This window comes from Gadus morhua, chromosome 9 (genome assembly GCF_902167405.1).
Source record: "Gadus morhua chromosome 9, gadMor3.0, whole genome shotgun sequence".
NCBI lineage: Eukaryota > Metazoa > Chordata > Actinopteri > Gadiformes > Gadidae > Gadus > Gadus morhua.
This window is the reverse complement of record NC_044056.1, coordinates 26,373,264-26,393,866: the sequence shown is the minus strand read 5'-3', so window position 1 is coordinate 26,393,866 and position 20,603 is coordinate 26,373,264. Positions and strand designations below refer to the sequence as shown.

At 44.5% G+C, this 20,603-nt stretch overlaps 16 non-coding genes across 16 annotated transcripts; all 16 read right to left on the bottom strand.

The window, feature by feature from the left end:
• Positions 1 to 66: 66 nt before the first annotated feature.
• On the bottom strand, positions 67 to 185 carry LOC115551624 (5S ribosomal RNA). Its single transcript, XR_003978118.1, has one exon. It is a non-coding gene; the product is annotated as a 5S ribosomal RNA (ribosomal RNA).
• Positions 186 to 6,586: 6,401 nt separating this feature from the next.
• On the bottom strand, positions 6,587 to 6,706 carry LOC115551584 (5S ribosomal RNA). The gene has a single exon (XR_003978088.1). It is a non-coding gene; the product is annotated as a 5S ribosomal RNA (ribosomal RNA).
• A 411-nt stretch (positions 6,707 to 7,117) lies between these two features.
• LOC115551553 (5S ribosomal RNA) lies at positions 7,118 to 7,236 on the bottom strand. Its single transcript, XR_003978059.1, has one exon. It is a non-coding gene; the product is annotated as a 5S ribosomal RNA (ribosomal RNA).
• A 422-nt stretch (positions 7,237 to 7,658) lies between these two features.
• Positions 7,659 to 7,777, bottom strand: LOC115551552 (5S ribosomal RNA). The gene has a single exon (XR_003978058.1). It is a non-coding gene; the product is annotated as a 5S ribosomal RNA (ribosomal RNA).
• Positions 7,778 to 8,198: 421 nt separating this feature from the next.
• LOC115551612 (5S ribosomal RNA) lies at positions 8,199 to 8,317 on the bottom strand. The gene has a single exon (XR_003978108.1). It is a non-coding gene; the product is annotated as a 5S ribosomal RNA (ribosomal RNA).
• Positions 8,318 to 8,738: 421 nt separating this feature from the next.
• On the bottom strand, positions 8,739 to 8,858 carry LOC115551577 (5S ribosomal RNA). The gene has a single exon (XR_003978082.1). It is a non-coding gene; the product is annotated as a 5S ribosomal RNA (ribosomal RNA).
• A 420-nt stretch (positions 8,859 to 9,278) lies between these two features.
• Positions 9,279 to 9,397, bottom strand: LOC115551611 (5S ribosomal RNA). The gene has a single exon (XR_003978107.1). It is a non-coding gene; the product is annotated as a 5S ribosomal RNA (ribosomal RNA).
• A 6,392-nt stretch (positions 9,398 to 15,789) lies between these two features.
• Positions 15,790 to 15,908, bottom strand: LOC115551606 (5S ribosomal RNA). Its single transcript, XR_003978106.1, has one exon. It is a non-coding gene; the product is annotated as a 5S ribosomal RNA (ribosomal RNA).
• Positions 15,909 to 16,330: 422 nt separating this feature from the next.
• On the bottom strand, positions 16,331 to 16,449 carry LOC115551594 (5S ribosomal RNA). Its single transcript, XR_003978098.1, has one exon. It is a non-coding gene; the product is annotated as a 5S ribosomal RNA (ribosomal RNA).
• Positions 16,450 to 16,869: 420 nt separating this feature from the next.
• LOC115551586 (5S ribosomal RNA) lies at positions 16,870 to 16,988 on the bottom strand. The gene has a single exon (XR_003978090.1). It is a non-coding gene; the product is annotated as a 5S ribosomal RNA (ribosomal RNA).
• A 421-nt stretch (positions 16,989 to 17,409) lies between these two features.
• LOC115551585 (5S ribosomal RNA) lies at positions 17,410 to 17,528 on the bottom strand. The gene has a single exon (XR_003978089.1). It is a non-coding gene; the product is annotated as a 5S ribosomal RNA (ribosomal RNA).
• Positions 17,529 to 18,271: 743 nt separating this feature from the next.
• On the bottom strand, positions 18,272 to 18,391 carry LOC115551602 (5S ribosomal RNA). Its single transcript, XR_003978105.1, has one exon. It is a non-coding gene; the product is annotated as a 5S ribosomal RNA (ribosomal RNA).
• A 411-nt stretch (positions 18,392 to 18,802) lies between these two features.
• Positions 18,803 to 18,921, bottom strand: LOC115551582 (5S ribosomal RNA). Its single transcript, XR_003978086.1, has one exon. It is a non-coding gene; the product is annotated as a 5S ribosomal RNA (ribosomal RNA).
• Positions 18,922 to 19,343: 422 nt separating this feature from the next.
• LOC115551592 (5S ribosomal RNA) lies at positions 19,344 to 19,462 on the bottom strand. Its single transcript, XR_003978096.1, has one exon. It is a non-coding gene; the product is annotated as a 5S ribosomal RNA (ribosomal RNA).
• Positions 19,463 to 19,873: 411 nt separating this feature from the next.
• Positions 19,874 to 19,992, bottom strand: LOC115551551 (5S ribosomal RNA). Its single transcript, XR_003978057.1, has one exon. It is a non-coding gene; the product is annotated as a 5S ribosomal RNA (ribosomal RNA).
• A 421-nt stretch (positions 19,993 to 20,413) lies between these two features.
• On the bottom strand, positions 20,414 to 20,532 carry LOC115551583 (5S ribosomal RNA). The gene has a single exon (XR_003978087.1). It is a non-coding gene; the product is annotated as a 5S ribosomal RNA (ribosomal RNA).
• Positions 20,533 to 20,603: the final 71 nt, after the last annotated feature.

The following is a 20,603-nucleotide window of genomic DNA, read 5'->3' as shown; positions in this document are numbered from 1 at the left end:
GTGGGCGCTAAAGATCAGCGCACGGTAGGCCATTGCATCCAATGAGCTCGAGTTGAAAAAGTATAATGCTTACAGCACCTGGTATTCCCAGGCGGTCACCCATCCAAGTACTAACCAGGCCCGACCCTGCTTAGCTTCCGAGATCAGACGAGATCGGGCGTGCCTAAGGTGGTATGGCCGTAAGCAATTATAGACTTGACCATATTAGCTTTTATACAGGGGGAGGACGTAAGGAGTGAGAGCGCTGCCGTGGCCAGAGACGGGACTTGTACAGAAACAATGATTAGATCCATAATGAATGAATGAATACGTTATTCCAGACTCAGAGTTACATATTTGAACGCAATGCATTACACTGCTTGGGCGTCATCGTTTGCGTGATCTTTTGAAGAAACGTAGCGTTGCAAAACCTGGGATGGACTAAGGTGGACCGCCGTCATTGCAGCTCTCTGCTACGTCACTACACTGTCCACATGTTTCACAAATAGAGTTTGAGGAGACGTCGTCAGAGTCTGTATGTTGCTTAAATTCTCCAAAACAGTGGGCGCTAAAGATCAGCGCACGGTAGGCCATTGCATCCAATGAGCTCGAGTTGAAAAAGTATAATGCTTACAGCACCTGGTATTCCCAGGCGGTCACCCATCCAAGTACTAACCAGGCCCGACCCTGCTTAGCTTCCGAGATCAGACGAGATCGGGCGTGCCTTTTTTTTTTTTTTTTTTTTATCTTTTTTTATTATTTTCCAGTTCACACATTTACAGCAACCGATAACAGAGTATTATTTACATACATCATCTCTGAGAAAAAAAACTTTTACACACCCAACTTAATCCCCTTCCCTTATCCTTCCCACATCACTTAATCCTAATGAAGACAGCACAAATGTTGCGCCAAATCAGAAAATACAGATCAATCTGCATGCCCCAGTCTTTTCACCAGTTAAACAAAATCTCCCCTCCCTCCCCTTCAAAGACTAATTTACTCCCACTCAAAAAGAAATGTTCCGCCTTCTCCCCTCCATACTTATACATTAAGTTCACATCTCTTTTCATTATTGATTTAAACAACATTTTTATTTTCACTTTCCGCCCCTCAAAGTGTGCGTAGTTCCTCCTGCAGACGACCGCGAGTCTGGCATGACTCAAAACAAAATTCATTAAACAAAAATTAACGTCTATTCTTTTTTCAAACGTGCCAAACAAAAACAATGTCCTCCACCCTCCCTCCAAGTCCAACTCAGCAGCCCAGTTATCTTTCAACAGTTCTTTCAAAAACTCAAAGAAATCAACTAACTCCCCACAGTCCAAAAAATAATGTAAAAAGCTCTCATGACCACTTTTGCAAACATCACACATCACATTTACATCATTATTAATCTTATTTAGCACCACGTTTGTATAAATCCTATTGTGTCTGATCAAGAAATCGTTGTTCTCACACTCTATACTATTATACCTTATCCCCATATTTGACCATATTTTCTTTACATTCAAACCCACAAACACTCTGCTCCACACTTTCTCAGCTGCCGGCTCCTTCATCACATCCACTATCAACCATCTGTATACTTTCTTCACACTCATTTCTCCCATTTTAATCTTTTTCCCATTCTCCATCACATATAGCTCAGGCATACTTGTCTCTCCCTTCACCACACATTCACTTTGTATGATCCTGGCCCACTCTAAGGGTATACTGGTTTTAATCTTTTCATATATTTTATTTATTTTCTCTCTATTATCCATCCCCTCCAGGTCACATACCTGATCATATATGCAATTATTTCTTAAGAATCCTGGGATGACCTCATAAATGATGTCCTTTATTTGTCTAATCCCTCCTTCTATGAATTTTGGCTCATATAATGTTTTGCCATTGTGTTTAATTTTTTCGTTTAAAAACAGGGGCAGTTTTACCAACGGTAGTATCCTCTCACATTCATATTGCATCTTAGGTAAGAATTTCCTCCAGGCTTCAAAGACCTCCCTATAAAATTCTGGTATGGTTATCGTCATTGACTGTTTTAGGCCCATGTACCACACATACTGTCCTATGCCACCCACATCATTCATATATTTCTCCATAAAATCCTTCCACCCATATTTATATCCTCCCACAATATATTTCTTCACCGTTTTAATCCTTAATGCTGTCTTTTTTGTTTCTATATCTAATAAATTCAGCCCTCCTTCACACCTTTTTCCCACCAGTGTCCCATGTGCAATCTTAACTCCTTTCCCCTCCCATATAAAATCACACACAATTTTGTTAAGGTCGTTCTTAACCCATATTGGCATTTCTAATACAGACAACACATACACATAGCCTGATAGTAGCAAACTATTAACCACTGTAACCTTTCCCTTTAACCTGAGCTTCCTTGCCTTCCACCTCCCACATACAGTTTTTATTTTGTTGATAACTCCTGTCCATGTTGTCTCAGTTGCCTCTTTAGTTTCAACACCTAAATATATGCCCAACACTTTAATATACCTATCCTGCACCCTTAAACCTACTCCCTCTCTCTCTATGTTACCTATATACATTATTTCTGATTTTTCTTTATTTATTCTAGCGCCCGACGCTCTCCCATATATCTCTGCCAATTCTAGCACCCTTTTCACACTGTTCCCATCCCTCACCGTTATTGTTGTGTCGTCTGCATATTGATTTATTGTATGTATGCTCCCAGATGGTAGTTGTATGCCCTGAACTCTTGCGTCGTTTTTAATTAGTAAGGCCAGGGGCTCTGCCGAAATGGCATAGAGCAACGCCGATAGGGGACATCCCTGCCTTATCGATCTCCCAAGACAAAATCTGTCAGTCAGCACTCCATTTACTTTGACACAGCTCCTTGCACCCTCGTACAACCTCCTGACCCACCCCACTAATCTCTCTCCAAATCCAAATCTCACCAGTAATCTAAATAAAAACTCATGCTCCACCCTATCAAATGCTTTATTCCAATCTATAGCTAACACTATTCCCCCTGTTCCGTCTCTCTTCATGAATTCTATTGTATCCCTAACTGTCGCTATTGTGTCAGCTATATCCCTACCTGGTATACTGTAACTTTGAGATGTTTTGATTATATCCCCTATCACTCGTTTTATTCTGTTAGCCAACACCTTGGCCAGAATTTTGTAATCTACATTTAGCAGACTTATAGGCCTATAATTCTGCAAGTCTAGTTTACTTCCTTTCTTCTTAAAAACTAAGGTAATCACACCTTCTACCATCCTACCCTGCACTATCCCTGTTTTCTCAGTCTCCCTGAATACCTCTACTAAAATTGATGCCATCTGCTCCTTATATACTTTATAAAATTCAATCCCTATCCCATCACTCCCAGGACTCTTCCCGCTTTTCAGCCCCTCTATCGCCTCCATCACCTCCATCCTACTTATCTCTCTGTCACACCATTTACTATCGTCCACACTCAGCTTGCTTTCGACACTATCCAGTACCTCCACTATACTGTCCTCCTCTAATCCACCTCTCTGATATAACTCCCCATAAAACTCTTGCACCCTCTCCAGTATGGCCACATAGTCTGCTACTACCTCCCCCTCCTTTTTCCTGATTTCGTGTATATATGTCCTGCTTTGTTTGCTTTTTTCTAGGCCCAGAAAATACGCTGTGCACCTTTCTCCCTCCAGCGCATATTTAGCTTTGCTCCGTAAAATTGCTCCTCTACATTTCTCTGCCTCATATCTCTGAAGTTCCATCTTTACCTCTATATAATTCTCCATGCTGTAACCTTCTTCATTCTCTGCTTTACTCAGCTCTACCCTCAGTCTTTCCCTCAACTCCTTCTCTTTCTTCATCATTTTCACTTTTCTTTTCTTACTGTACCAAATGCTTATTGATTTAATCTTATTCTTCACTTTCTCCCATATCTCCCCAATCTGAGTATCTGCCCTATTCTCTTCAACATATTCTTTAATTTTCTCATTCTCCATATCTAATAACTCCCTAATCTGTTGTTTATATTCATCCTCTTCAATATAACCTGCATTCAAAATCCACATCCCTCCCCCTATCTCCTCTCTCCCTACTTTAATTCTGAATCTCACCCCGTCGTGGTCACTCAGTGCATTTATTTCATGTCTTATTCTGTCTACATGTTTTATGTTCTCTCCCTGTGTTAAAACCAAATCTATCCTGCTTTGTTTCAGTACACCATCCCTCATTTGTCTCCTGGTGAATTCCCTCCTCTCTGGATTCTCATTTCTCCACACATCTACTAAATTCTTGTCCTTCATCATGTCTAACAAGCTCTCCCTCGACTTTTCCCATCTGAACACTACACCTTGCCCTATATCTAACCTGCTACATTTAGTATTAAAATCCCCTACTATTATACATCTCCCAATCACTAGCCCTTTCAGCTCCTCTATTATAATTCTTTTATCTATTTCTATATTCGGAACATATATATTAATTAGTCTAAACAACACATTTTGATACTTAAACTCTATGACTATTATCCTCCCTGTCCTATCTTTATATATCTCTTTTATCTCATCTACCCTATGTTTTTTAATCATTATAGCCACCCCTCTTGCGTTCTTAGCCCCGTTATTATAATAAATCTCCCCCCCCCCCACACCTCCTTTACCTCTATAACTTTTACGTCATCCCAATTTGTCTCCTGTATGCATAGGATGTCACTTCTATATATATTTAAAAGTGACCTCAGTTTGCCTCTGTCCCTTAAACCATTCACATTAACAGAAGTTACTGTGGTCATGAGAGCTAAAAGAAAGAAAATATTTAAACCAAAAACCAAAGCAAGACTCACATGCCAGACCGCGGTCCTTTACTTCTCACTCCCCGTGTCTTCTCCTCCTCTGCTTTCCTTTTGGCGGCCAGTTCTTTTGTCTTCTTCCCTCCTTTTCGTCCTCTGCCCTCCTGTCTTTGCTCCTCATCTATTTTTTCCACCGGTTGTTCTGCTCTCCCTCGTTCATCGTCTGTATCCTCCGCCACATCATCGTCCTCCGCTTTTCCCCCCTGCTCCATCATCTGTTCGTCACCGTCCTTCTCAGCACTGTCGCCGCTGTCAGATCTATACCGCCATTCCAGTTCTTTTTCCGCTTCCTCGTTCTCACCTCCCGTCTCCTCTTCAGCTCCCCTTCCGTCATCGCTCTCTCCGTCTTTATCCTCCATTTGTTCTCCTCTCTCCTCCTCTCTCGCCGCTGCGTTCCGTTCCTCACACTCCCGCGCATAATGCCCTGTCTTCTGGCACCTGAAGCACTTGAAATCAGGGCACTCCCTGAAGATGTGTCCTGGCTTGATGCAGAGTCGGCACACCCGCACCTGTCGATCATGTATCACTCTAAAGTACTCCGCTCCTCTCAGTGTCTCTAACTTGGTTGAGTACGGGAGTGATCGTACCTGCTCATTAAAGCGGACTTTTAAAAATCTTGTCCCGTCCGCAATCTCCGTCCCCGGCCACTTGCGCCGTTTGATGACAGATATTGGCCGCACACCCCACTCCTCCAGCCTTGCCAGTATTGTTGCATCTTCCATGTAAACAGGCAAGTTAATAAATGACACCACCATGTCACTGTTCACAATCTCCCTGCCATGCACTAAGGCTCCTTTTACACGCACGCCATCCAGGAGCTTGCGCTTTCCCACCTCATCCTTCATGGTGATTTCATAGTTTTTTTCCCCTCTCACACGGCATCCGCTCACCACTCCACATTGCACTGCTACTTCCCGCAGAATATCCATCATGGAAATCACCGCTGTTCCCTCCACCTCAACGTCCACTGTCAGCTCTTTCCCGTACTCTTTCTGCCGTCCTTCTCCCGTTTCTGGCCGATTCTCAATCCCGTTCCTTCCCTCTTCCTCCAGTGCTCCAACTCCACTGCTAGGCATTGTCTGCTCCGGTCCTTTGTCTGCTGCCATGTGGTCCATCCGTCAAATGAAAGCCTCCCCAAACAGCAAAAAAAGCTGTGGGGAGATTTAGAACTATAATTAAATTACGATTTTGTCAAAAGAATATAATCTACAAATCAACAAGAAGAAAAAAACACCAGGCTGCTGTATCAGCCTACTCTGCCAACAAACTTTTTCCTGCTTCCTTCACTTCCTGCTTTGCGCACCTGAACGAGATCAGACGAGATCGGGCGTGCCTAAGGTGGTATGGCCGTAAGCAATTATAGACTTGACCATATTAGCTTTTATACAGGGGGAGGACGTAAGGAGTGAGAGCGCTGCCGTGGCCAGAGACGGGACTTGTACAGAAACAATGATTAGATCCATAATGAATGAATGAATACGTTATTCCAGACTCAGAGCAACATATTTGAACGCAATGCATTACACTGCTTGGGCGTCATCGTTTGCGTGATCTTTTGAAGAAACGTAGCGTTGCAAAACCTGGGATGGACTAAGGTGGACCGCCGTCATTGCAGCTCTCTGCTACGTCACTACACTGTCCACATGTTTCACAAATAGAGTTTGAGGAGACGTCGTCAGAGTCTGTATGTTGCTTAAATTCTCCAAAACAGTGGGCGCTAAAGATCAGCGCACGGTAGGCCATTGCATCCAATGAGCTCGAGTTGAAAAAGTATAATGCTTACAGCACCATGGTATTCCCAGGCGGTCACCCATCCAAGTACTAACCAGGCCCGACCCTGCTTAGCTTCCGAGATCAGACGAGATCGGGCGTGCCTAAGGTGGTATGGCCGTAAGCAATTATAGACTTGACCATATTAGCTTTTATACAGGGGGAGGACGTAAGGAGTGAGAGCGCTGCCGTGGCCAGAGACGGGACTTGTACAGAAACAATGATTAGATCCATAATGAATGAATGAATACGTTATTCCAGACTCAGAGCTACATATTTGAACGCAATGCATTACACTGCTTGGGCGTCATCGTTTGCGTGATCTTTTGAAGAAACGTAGCGTTGCAAAACCTGGGATGGACTAAGGTGGACCGCCGTCATTGCAGCTCTCTGCTACGTCACTACACTGTCCACATGTTTCACAAATAGAGTTTGAGGAGACGTCGTCAGAGTCTGTATGTTGCTTAAATTCTCCAAAACAGTGGGCGCTAAAGATCAGCGCATTGCATCCAATGAGCTCGAGTTGAAAAAGTATAATGCTTACAGCACCTGGTATTCCCAGGCGGTCACCCATCCAAGTACTAACCAGGCCCGACCCTGCTTAGCTTCCGAGATCAGACGAGATCGGGCGTGCCTATGGTGGTATGGCCGTAAGCATTTATAGACTTGACCATGTAAGCTTTTATACAGGGGGAGGACGTAAGGAGTGAGAGCGCTGCCGTGGCCAGAGACGGGACTTGTACAGAAACAATGATTAGATCCATAATGAATGAATGAATACGTTATTCCAGACTCAGAGCAACATATTTGAACGCAATGCATTACACTGCTTGGGCGTCATCGTTTGCGTGATCTTTTGAAGAAACGTAGCGTTGCAAAACCTGGGATGGACTAAGGTGGACCGCCGTCATTGCAGCTCTCTACTACGTCACTACACTGTCCACATGTTTCACAAATAGAGTTTGAGGAGACGTCGTCAGAGTCTGTATGTTGCTTAAATTCTCCAAAACAGTGGGCGCTAAAGATCAGCGCACGGTAGGCCATTGCATCCAATGAGCTCGAGTTGAAAATAGTATAATGCTTACAGCACCTGGTATTCCCAGGCGGTCACCCATCCAAGTACTAACCAGGCCCGACCCTGCTTAGCTTCCGAGATCAGACGAGATCGGGCGTGCCTATGGTGGTATGGCCGTAAGCATTTATAGACTTGACCATGTAAGCTTTTATACAGGGGGAGGACGTAAGGAGTGAGAGCGCTGCCGTGGCCAGAGACGGGACTTGTACAGAAACAATGATTAGATCCATAATGAATGAATGAATACGTTATTCCAGACTCAGAGCAACATATTTGAACGCAATGCATTACACTGCTTGGGCGTCATCGTTTGCGTGATCTTTTGAAGAAACGTAGCGTTGCAAAACCTGGGATGGACTAAGGTGGACCGCCGTCATTGCAGCTCTCTACTACGTCACTACACTGTCCACATGTTTCACAAATAGAGTTTGAGGAGACGTCGTCAGAGTCTGTATGTTGCTTAAATTCTCCAAAACAGTGGGCGCTAAAGATCAGCGCACGGTAGGCCATTGCATCCAATGAGCTCGAGTTGAAATAGTATAATGCTTACAGCACCTGGTATTCCCAGGCGGTCACCCATCCAAGTACTAACCAGGCCCGACCCTGCTTAGCTTCCGAGATCAGACGAGATCGGGCGTGCCTAAGGTGGTATGGCCGTAAGCAATTATAGACTTGACCATATTAGCTTTTATACAGGGGGAGGACGTAAGGAGTGAGAGCGCTGCCGTGGCCAGAGACGGGACTTGTACAGAAACAATGATTAGATCCATAATGAATGAATGAATACGTTATTCCAGACTCAGAGTTACATATTTGAACGCAATGCATTACACTGCTTGGGCGTCATCGTTTGCGTGATCTTTAGAAGAAACGTAGCGTTGCAAAACCTGGGATGGACTAAGGTGGACCGCCGTCATTGCAGCTCTCTGCTACGTCACTACACTGTCCACATGTTTCACAAATAGAGTTTGAGGAGACGTCGTCAGAGTCTGTATGTTGCTTAAATTCTCCAAAACAGTGGGCGCTAAAGATCAGCGCACGGTAGGCCATTGCATCCAATGAGCTCGAGTTGAAAAAGTATAATGCTTACAGCACCTGGTATTCCCAGGCGGTCACCCATCCAAGTACTAACCAGGCCCGACCCTGCTTAGCTTCCGAGATCAGACGAGATCGGGCGTGCCTAATGGTGGTATGGCCGTAAGCATTATAGACTTGACCATATTAGCTTTTATACAGGGGGAGGACGTAAGGAGTGAGAGCGCTGCCGTGGCCAGAGACGGGACTTGTACAGAAACAATGATTAGATCCATAATGAATGAATGAATACGTTATTCCAGACTCAGAGTTACATATTTGAACGCAATGCATTACACTGCTTGGGCGTCATCGTTTGCGTGATCTTTTGAAGAAACGTAGCGTTGCAGAACCTGGGATGGACTAAGGTGGACCGCCGTCATTGCAGCTCTCTGCTACGTCACTACACTGTCCACATGTTTCACAAATAGAGTTTGAGGAGACGTCGTCAGAGTCTGTATGTTGCTTAAATTCTCCAAAACAGTGGGCGCTAAAGATCAGCGCACGGTAGGCCATTGCATCCAATGAGCTCGAGTTGAAATAGTATAATGCTTACAGCACCTGGTATTCCCAGGCGGTCACCCATCCAAGTACTAACCAGGCCCGACCCTGCTTAGCTTCCGAGATCAGACGAGATCGGGCGTGCCTAAGGTGGTATGGCCGTAAGCAATTATAGACTTGACCATATTAGCTTTTATACAGGGGGAGGACGTAAGGAGTGAGAGCGCTGCCGTGGCCAGAGACGGGACTTGTACAGAAACAATGATTAGATCCATAATGAATGAATGAATACGTTATTCCAGACTCAGAGCAACATATTTGAACGCAATGCATTACACTGCTTGGGCGTCATCGTTTGCGTGATCTTTTGAAGAAACGTAGCGTTGCAAAACCTGGGATGGACTAAGGTGGACCGCCGTCATTGCAGCTCTCTGCTACGTCACTACACTGTCCACATGTTTCACAAATAGAGTTTGAGGAGACGTCGTCAGAGTCTGTATGTTGCTTAAATTCTCCAAAACAGTGGGCGCTAAAGATCAGCGCACGGTAGGCCATTGCATCCAATGAGCTCGAGTTGAAAAAGTATAATGCTTACAGCACCAGGTATTCCCAGGCGGTCACCCATCCAAGTACTAACCAGGCCCGACCCTGCTTAGCTTCCGAGATCAGACGAGATCGGGCGTGCCTTTTTTTTTTTTTATCTTTTTTTATTATTTTCCAGTTCACACATTTACAGCAACCGATAACAGAGTATTATTTACATACATCATCTCTGAGAAAAAAAACTTTTACACACCCAACTTAATCCCCTTCCCTTATCCTTCCCACATCACTTAATCCTAATGAAGACAGCACAAATGTTGCGCCAAATCAGAAAATACAGATCAATCTGCATGCCCCAGTCTTTTCACCAGTTAAACAAAATCTCCCCTCCCTCCCCTTCAAAGACTAATTTACTCCCACTCAAAAAGAAATGTTCCGCCTTCTCCCCTCCATACTTATACATTAAGTTCACATCTCTTTTCATTATTGATTTAAACAACATTTTTATTTTCACTTTCCGCCCCTCAAAGTGTGCGTAGTTCCTCCTGCAGACGACCGCGAGTCTGGCATGACTCAAAACAAAATTCATTAAACAAAAATTAACGTCTATTCTTTTTTCAAACGTGCCAAACAAAAACAATGTCCTCCACCCTCCCTCCAAGTCCAACTCAGCAGCCCAGTTATCTTTCAACAGTTCTTTCAAAAACTCAAAGAAATCAACTAACTCCCCACAGTCCAAAAAATAATGTAAAAAGCTCTCATGACCACTTTTGCAAACATCACACATCACATTTACATCATTATTAATCTTATTTAGCACCACGTTTGTATAAATCCTATTGTGTCTGATCAAGAAATCGTTGTTCTCACACTCTATACTATTATACCTTATCCCCATATTTGACCATATTTTCTTTACATTCAAACCCACAAACACTCTGCTCCACACTTTCTCAGCTGCCGGCTCCTTCATCACATCCACTATCAACCATCTGTATACTTTCTTCACACTCATTTCTCCCATTTTAATCTTTTTCCCATTCTCCATCACATATAGCTCAGGCATACTTGTCTCTCCCTTCACCACACATTCACTTTGTATGATCCTGGCCCACTCTAAGGGTATACTGGTTTTAATCTTTTCATATATTTTATTTATTTTCTCTCTATTATCCATCCCCTCCAGGTCACATACCTGATCATATATGCAATTATTTCTTAAGAATCCTGGGATGACCTCATAAATGATGTCCTTTATTTGTCTAATCCCTCCTTCTATGAATTTTGGCTCATATAATGTTTTGCCATTGTGTTTAATTTTTTCGTTTAAAAACAGGGGCAGTTTTACCAACGGTAGTATCCTCTCACATTCATATTGCATCTTAGGTAAGAATTTCCTCCAGGCTTCAAAGACCTCCCTATAAAATTCTGGTATGGTTATCGTCATTGACTGTTTTAGGCCCATGTACCACACATACTGTCCTATGCCACCCACATCATTCATATATTTCTCCATAAAATCCTTCCACCCATATTTATATCCTCCCACAATATATTTCTTCACCGTTTTAATCCTTAATGCTGTCTTTTTTGTTTCTATATCTAATAAATTCAGCCCTCCTTCACACCTTTTTCCCACCAGTGTCCCATGTGCAATCTTAACTCCTTTCCCCTCCCATATAAAATTACACACAATTTTGTTAAGGTCGTTCTTAACCCATATTGGCATTTCTAATACAGACAACACATACACATAGCCTGATAGTAGCAAACTATTAACCACTGTAACCTTTCCCTTTAACCTGAGCTTCCTTGCCTTCCACCTCCCACATACAGTTTTTATTTTGTTGATAACTCCTGTCCATGTTGTCTCAGTTGCCTCTTTAGTTTCAACACCTAAATATATGCCCAACACTTTAATATACCTATCCTGCACCCTTAAACCTACTCCCTCTCTCTCTATGTTACCTATATACATTATTTCTGATTTTTCTTTATTTATTCTAGCGCCCGACGCTCTCCCATATATCTCTGCCAATTCTAGCACCCTTTTCACACTGTTCCCATCCCTCACCGTTATTGTTGTGTCGTCTGCATATTGATTTATTGTATGTATGCTCCCAGATGGTAGTTGTATGCCCTGAACTCTTGCGTCGTTTTTAATTAGTAAGGCCAGGGGCTCTGCCGAAATGGCATAGAGCAACGCCGATAGGGGACATCCCTGCCTTATCGATCTCCCAAGACAAAATCTGTCAGTCAGCACTCCATTTACTTTGACACAGCTCCTTGCACCCTCGTACAACCTCCTGACCCACCCCACTAATCTCTCTCCAAATCCAAATCTCACCAGTAATCTAAATAAAAACTCATGCTCCACCCTATCAAATGCTTTATTCCAATCTATAGCTAACACTATTCCCCCTGTTCCGTCTCTCTTCATGAATTCTATTGTATCCCTAACTGTCGCTATTGTGTCAGCTATATCCCTACCTGGTATACTGTAACTTTGAGATGTTTTGATTATATCCCCTATCACTCGTTTTATTCTGTTAGCCAACACCTTGGCCAGAATTTTGTAATCTACATTTAGCAGACTTATAGGCCTATAATTCTGCAAGTCTAGTTTACTTCCTTTCTTCTTAAAAACTAAGGTAATCACACCTTCTACCATCCTACCCTGCACTATCCCTGTTTTCTCAGTCTCCCTGAATACCTCTACTAAAATTGATGCCATCTGCTCCTTATATACTTTATAAAATTCAATCCCTATCCCATCACTCCCAGGACTCTTCCCGCTTTTCAGCCCCTCTATCGCCTCCATCACCTCCATCCTACTTATCTCTCTGTCACACCATTTACTATCGTCCACACTCAGCTTGCTTTCGACACTATCCAGTACCTCCACTATACTGTCCTCCTCTAATCCACCTCTCTGATATAACTCCCCATAAAACTCTTGCACCCTCTCCAGTATGGCCACATAGTCTGCTACTACCTCCCCCTCCTTTTTCCTGATTTCGTGTATATATGTCCTGCTTTGTTTGCTTTTTTCTAGGCCCAGAAAATACGCTGTGCACCTTTCTCCCTCCAGCGCATATTTAGCTTTGCTCCGTAAAATTGCTCCTCTACATTTCTCTGCCTCATATCTCTGAAGTTCCATCTTTACCTCTATATAATTCTCCATGCTGTAACCTTCTTCATTCTCTGCTTTACTCAGCTCTACCCTCAGTCTTTCCCTCAACTCCTTCTCTTTCTTCATCATTTTCACTTTTCTTTTCTTACTGTACCAAATGCTTATTGATTTAATCTTATTCTTCACTTTCTCCCATATCTCCCCAATCTGAGTATCTGCCCTATTCTCTTCAACATATTCTTTAATTTTCTCATTCTCCATATCTAATAACTCCCTAATCTGTTGTTTATATTCATCCTCTTCAATATAACCTGCATTCAAAATCCACATCCCTCCCCCTATCTCCTCTCTCCCTACTTTAATTCTGAATCTCACCCCGTCGTGGTCACTCAGTGCATTTATTTCATGTCTTATTCTGTCTACATGTTTTATGTTCTCTCCCTGTGTTAAAACCAAATCTATCCTGCTTTGTTTCAGTACACCATCCCTCATTTGTCTCCTGGTGAATTCCCTCCTCTCTGGATTCTCATTTCTCCACACATCTACTAAATTCTTGTCCTTCATCATGTCTAACAAGCTCTCCCTCGACTTTTCCCATCTGAACACTACACCTTGCCCTATATCTAACCTGCTACATTTAGTATTAAAATCCCCTACTATTATACATCTCCCAATCACTAGCCCTTTCAGCTCCTCTATTATAATTCTTTTATCTATTTCTATATTCGGAACATATATATTAATTAGTCTAAACAACACATTTTGATACTTAAACTCTATGACTATTATCCTCCCTGTCCTATCTTTATATATCTCTTTTATCTCATCTACCCTATGTTTTTTAATCATTATAGCCACCCCTCTTGCGTTCTTAGCCCCGTTATTATAATAAATCCCCCCCCCCCCCACCTCCTTTACCTCTATAACTTTTACGTCATCCCAATTTGTCTCCTGTATGCATAGGATGTCACTTCTATATATATTTAAAAGTGACCTCAGTTTGCCTCTGTCCCTTAAACCATTCACATTAACAGAAGTTACTGTGGTCATGAGAGCTAAAAGAAAGAAAATATTTAAACCAAAAACCAAAGCAAGACTCACATGCCAGACCGCGGTCCTTTACTTCTCACTCCCCGTGTCTTCTCCTCCTCTGCTTTCCTTTTGGCGGCCAGTTCTTTTGTCTTCTTCCCTCCTTTTCGTCCTCTGCCCTCCTGTCTTTGCTCCTCATCTATTTTTTCCACCGGTTGTTCTGCTCTCCCTCGTTCATCGTCTGTATCCTCCGCCACATCATCGTCCTCCGCTTTTCCCCCCTGCTCCATCATCTGTTCGTCACCGTCCTTCTCAGCACTGTCGCCGCTGTCAGATCTATACCGCCATTCCAGTTCTTTTTCCGCTTCCTCGTTCTCACCTCCCGTCTCCTCTTCAGCTCCCCTTCCGTCATCGCTCTCTCCGTCTTTATCCTCCATTTGTTCTCCTCTCTCCTCCTCTCTCGCCGCTGCGTTCCGTTCCTCACACTCCCGCGCATAATGCCCTGTCTTCTGGCACCTGAAGCACTTGAAATCAGGGCACTCCCTGAAGATGTGTCCTGGCTTGATGCAGAGTCGGCACACCCGCACCTGTCGATCATGTATCACTCTAAAGTACTCCGCTCCTCTCAGTGTCTCTAACTTGGTTGAGTACGGGAGTGATCGTACCTGCTCATTAAAGCGGACTTTTAAAAATCTTGTCCCGTCCGCAATCTCCGTCCCCGGCCACTTGCGCCGTTTGATGACAGATATTGGCCGCACACCCCACTCCTCCAGCCTTGCCAGTATTGTTGCATCTTCCATGTAAACAGGCAAGTTAATAAATGACACCACCATGTCACTGTTCACAATCTCCCTGCCATGCACTAAGGCTCCTTTTACACGCACGCCATCCAGGAGCTTGCGCTTTCCCACCTCATCCTTCATGGTGATTTCATAGTTTTTTTCCCCTCTCACACGGCATCCGCTCACCACTCCACATTGCACTGCTACTTCCCGCAGAATATCCATCATGGAAATCACCGCTGTTCCCTCCACCTCAACGTCCACTGTCAGCTCTTTCCCGTACTCTTTCTGCCGTCCTTCTCCCGTTTCTGGCCGATTCTCAATCCCGTTCCTTCCCTCTTCCTCCAGTGCTCCAACTCCACTGCTAGGCATTGTCTGCTCCGGTCCTTTGTCTGCTGCCATGTGGTCCATCCGTCAAATGAAAGCCTCCCCAAACAGCAAAAAAAGCTGTGGGGAGATTTAGAACTATAATTAAATTACGATTTTGTCAAAAGAATATAATCTACAAATCAACAAGAAGAAAAAAACACCAGGCTGCTGTATCAGCCTACTCTGCCAACAAACTTTTTCCTGCTTCCTTCACTTCCTGCTTTGCGCACCTGAACGAGATCAGACGAGATCGGGCGTGCCTAAGGTGGTATGGCCGTAAGCATTTATAGACTTGACCATATTAGCTTTTATACAGGAGGAGGACGTAAGGAGTGAGAGCGCTGCCGTGGCCAGAGACGGGACTTGTACAGAAACAATGATTAGATCCATAATGAATGAATGAATACGTTATTCCAGACTCAGAGTTACATATTTGAACGCAATGCATTACACTGCTTGGGCGTCATCGTTTGCGTGATCTTTTGAAGAAACGTAGCGTTGCAGAACCTGGGATGGACTAAGGTGGACCGCCGTCATTGCAGCTCTCTGCTACGTCACTACACTGTCCACATGTTTCACAAATAGAGTTTGAGGAGACGTCGTCAGAGTCTGTATGTTGCTTAAATTCTCCAAAACAGTGGGCGCTAAAGATCAGCGCACGGTAGGCCATTGCATCCAATGAGCTCGAGTTGAAAAAGTATAATGCTTACAGCACCTGGTATTCCCAGGCGGTCACCCATCCAAGTACTAACCAGGCCCGACCCTGCTTAGCTTCCGAGATCAGACGAGATCGGGCGTGCCTAAGGTGGTATGGCCGTAAGCAATTATAGACTTGACCATATTAGCTTTTATACAGGGGGAGGACGTAAGGAGTGAGAGCGCTGCCGTGGCCAGAGACGGGACTTGTACAGAAACAATGATTAGATCCATAATGAATGAATGAATACGTTATTCCAGACTCAGAGCAACATATTTGAACGCAATGCATTACACTGCTTGGGCGTCATCGTTTGCGTGATCTTTTGAAGAAACGTAGCGTTGCAAAACCTGGGATGGACTAAGGTGGACCGCCGTCATTGCAGCTCTCTACTACGTCACTACACTGTCCACATGTTTCACAAATAGAGTTTGAGGAGACGTCGTCAGAGTCTGTATGTTGCTTAAATTCTCCAAAACAGTGGGCAGCTAAAGATCAGCGCACGGTAGGCCATTGCATCCAATGAGCTCGAGTTGAAATAGTATAATGCTTACAGCACCTGGTATTCCCAGGCGGTCACCCATCCAAGTACTAACCAGGCCCGACCCTGCTTAGCTTCCGAGATCAGACGAGATCGGGCGTGCCTAAGGTGGTATGGCCGTAAGCAATTATAGACTTGACCATATTAGCTTTTATACAGGGGGAGGACGTAAGGAGTGAGAGCGCTGCCGTGGCCAGAGACGGGACTTGTACAGAAACAATGATTAGATCCATAATGAATGAATGAATACGTTATTCCAGACTCAGAGTACATATTTGAACGCAATGCATTACACTGCTTGGGCGTCATCGTTTGCGTGATCTTTTGAAGAAACGTAGCGTTGCAAAACCTGGGATGGACTAAGGTGGACCGCCGTCATTGCAGCTCTCTGCTACGTCACTACACTGTCCACATGTTTCACAAATAGAGTTTGAGGAGACGTCGTCAGAGTCTGTATGTTGCTTAAATTCTCCAAAACAGTGGGCGCTAAAGATCAGCGCACGGTAGGCCATTGCATCCAATGAGCTCGAGTTGAAATAGTATAATGCTTACAGCACCTGGTATTCCCAGGCGGTCACCCATCCAAGTACTAACCAGGCCCGACCCTGCTTAGCTTCCGAGATCAGACGAGATCGGGCGTGCCTAAGGTTGTATGGCCGTAAGCAATTATAGACTTGACCATATTAGCTTTTATACAGGGGGAGGACGTAAGGAGTGAGAGCGCTGCCGTGGCCAGAGACGGGACTTGTACAGAAACAATGATTAGATCCATAATGAATGAATGAATACGTTATTCCAGACTCAGAGTTACATATTTGAACGCAATGCATTACACTGCTTGGGCGTCATCGTTTGCGTGATCTTTAGAAGAAACGTAGCGTTGCAAAACCTGGGATGGACTAAGGTGGACCGCCGTCATTGCAGCTCTCTGCTACGTCACTACACTGTCCACATGTTTCACAAATAGAGCTTGAGGAGACGTCGTCAGAGTCTGTATGTTGCTTAAATTCTCCAAAACAGTGGGCTGCTAAAGATCAGCTCACGGTAGGCCATTGCATCCATGAGCTCGAGTTGAAAAAGTATAATGCTTACAGCACCAGCTATTCCCAGGCGGTCACCCATCCAAGTACTAACCAGGCCCAACCCTGCTTAGCTTCCGAGATCAGACGAGATCGGGCGTGCCTAAGGTGGTATAACCGTAAGCATATATAAACTTGACCATATTAGCTTTTATACAGGGGGAGGACGTAAGGAGTGAGAGCGCTGCCGTGGCCAGAGACGGGACTTGTACAGAAACAATGATTAGATCCATAATGAATGAATGAATACGTTATTCCAGACTCAGAGCTAACATATTTGAACGCAATGCATTACACTGCTTGGGCGTCATCGTTTGCGTGATCTTTTGAAGAAACGTAGCGTTGCAAAACCTGGGATGGACTAAGGTGGACCGCCGTCATTGCAGCTCTCTACTACGTCACTACACTGTCCACATGTTTCACAAATAGAGTTTGAGGAGACGTCGTCAGAGTCTGTATGTTGCTTAAATTCTCCAAAACAGTGGGCACTAAAGATCAGCGCACGGTAGGCCATTGCATCCAATGAGCTCGAGTTGAAATAGTATAATGCTTACAGCACCTGGTATTCCCAGGCGGTCACCCATCCAAGTACTAACCAGGCCCGACCCTGCTTAGCTTCCGAGATCAGACGAGATCGGGCGTGCCTTTTTTTTTTTTTTTTTTTATCTTTTTAATGTTTTCAATTTTTTTACAATTTCCCGTCACTACTTACAGCAACCTGGCCTTCCGAGGAGGTCTCCCATCCAAGTACCAACCAGGCCCGACCCTGCTTAGCTTCCGAAATCTGACGAGATCGGGCATGCCTTTTTTTTTTTTTTTTTTTTTTTATCTTTTTAATGTTTTCAATTTGTTTACAATTTCCCGTCACTACTTACAGCAACCTGGCCTTCCGAGGAGGTCTCCCATCCAAGTACTAACCAGGCCCGACCCTGCTTAGCTTCCGAAATCTGACGAGATCGGGCGTGCCTAAGGTGGTATGGCCGTAAGCAATTATAGACTTGACCATATTAGCTTTTATACAGGGGGAGGACGTAAGGAGTGAGAGCGCTGCCGTGGCCAGAGACGGGACTTGTACAGAAACAATGATCAGATCCATAATGAATGAATGAATACGTTATTCCAGACTCAGAGCAACATATTTGAACGCAATGCATTACACTGCTTGGGCGTCATCGTTTGCGTGATCTTTTGAAGAAACGTAGCGTTGCAAAACCTGGGATGGACTAAGGTGGACCGCCGTCATTGCAGCTCTCTGCCACGTCACTACACTGTCCACATGTTTCACAAATAGAGTTTGAGGAGACGTCGTCAGAGTCTGTATGTTGCTTAAATTCTCCAAAACAGTGGGCGCTAAAGATCAGCGCATTGCATCCAATGAGCTCGAGTTGAAAAAGTATAATGCTTACAGCACCTGGTATTCCCAGGCAGTCACCCATCCAAGTACTAACCAGGCCCGACCCTGCTTAGCTTCCGAGATCAGACGAGATCGGGCGTGCCTATGGTGGTATGGCCGTAAGCATTTATAGACTTGACCATGTAATACTTTTATACAGGGGGAGGACGTAAGGAGTGAGAGCGCTGCCGTGGCCAGAGACGGGACTTGTACAGAAACAATGATTAGATCCATAATGAATGAATGAATACGTTATTCCAGACTCAGAGCAACATATTTGAACGCAATGCATTACACTGCTTGGGCGTCATCGTTTGCGTGATCTTTTGAAGAAACGTAGCGTTGCAAAACCTGGGATGGACTAAGGTGGACCGCCATCATTGCAGCTCTCTGCTACGTCACTACACTGTCCACATGTTTCACAAATAGAGTTTGAGGAGACGTCGTCAGAGTCTGTATGTTGCTTAAATTCTCCAAAACAGTGGGCGCTAAAGATCAGCGCACGGTAGGCCATTGCATCCATTGAGCTCGAGTTGAAAAAGTATAATGCTTACAGCACCAGGTATTGCCAGGCGGTCACCCATCCAAGTACTAACCAGGCCCGACCCTGCTTAGCTTCCGAGATCAGACGAGATCGGGCGTGCCTAAGGTGGTATGGCCGTAAGCATATATAAACTTGACCATATTAGCTTTTATACAGGGGGAGGACGTAAGGAGTGAGAGCGCTGCCGTGGCCAGAGACGGGACGTGTACAGAAACAATGATTAGATCCATAATGAATGAATGAATACGTTATTCCAGACTCAGAGCAACATATTTGAACGCAATGCATTACACTGCTTGGGCGTCATCGTTTGCGTGATCTTTTGAAGAAACGTAGTGTTGCAAAACCTGGGATGGACTAAGGTGGACCGCCGTCATTGCAGCTCTCTGCTACATCACTACACTGTCCACATGTTTCACAAATAGAGTTTGAGGAGACGTCGTCAGAGTCTGTATGTTGCTTAAATTCTCCAAAACAGTGGGCGCTAAAGATCAGCGCATTGCATCCAATGAGCTCGAGTTGAAAAAGTATAATGCTTACAGCACCTGGTATTCCCAGGCGGTCACCCATCCAAGTACTAACCAGGCCCGACCCTGCTTAGCTTCCGAGATCAGACGAGATCGGGCGTGCCTATGGTGGTATGGCCGTAAGCATTTATAGACTTGACCATGTAAGCTTTTATACAGGGGGAGGACGTAAGGAGTGAGAGCGCTGCCGTGGCCAGAGACGGGACTTGTACAGAAACAATGATTAGATCCATAATGAATGAATGAATACGTTATTCCAGACTCAGAGCAACATATTTGAACGCAATGCATTACACTGCTTGGGCGTCATCGTTTGCGTGATCTTTTGAAGAAACGTAGCGTTGCAAAACCTGGGATGGACTAAGGTGGACCGCCGTCATTGCAGCTCTCTACTACGTCACTACACTGTCCACATGTTTCACAAATAGAGTTTGAGGAAACGTCGTCAGAGTCTGTATGTTGCTTAAATTCTCCAAAACAGTGGGCGCTAAAGATCAGCGCACGGTAGGCCATTGCATCCAATGAGCTCGAGTTGAAATAGTATAATGCTTACAGCACCTGGTATTCCCAGGCGGTCACCCATCCAAGTACTAACCAGGCCCGACCCTGCTTAGCTTCCGAGATCAGACGAGATCGGGCGTGCCTAAGGTGGTATGGCCGTAAGCAATTATAGACTTGACCATATTAGCTTTTATACAGGGGGAGGACGTAAGGAGTGAGAGCGCTGCCGTGGCCA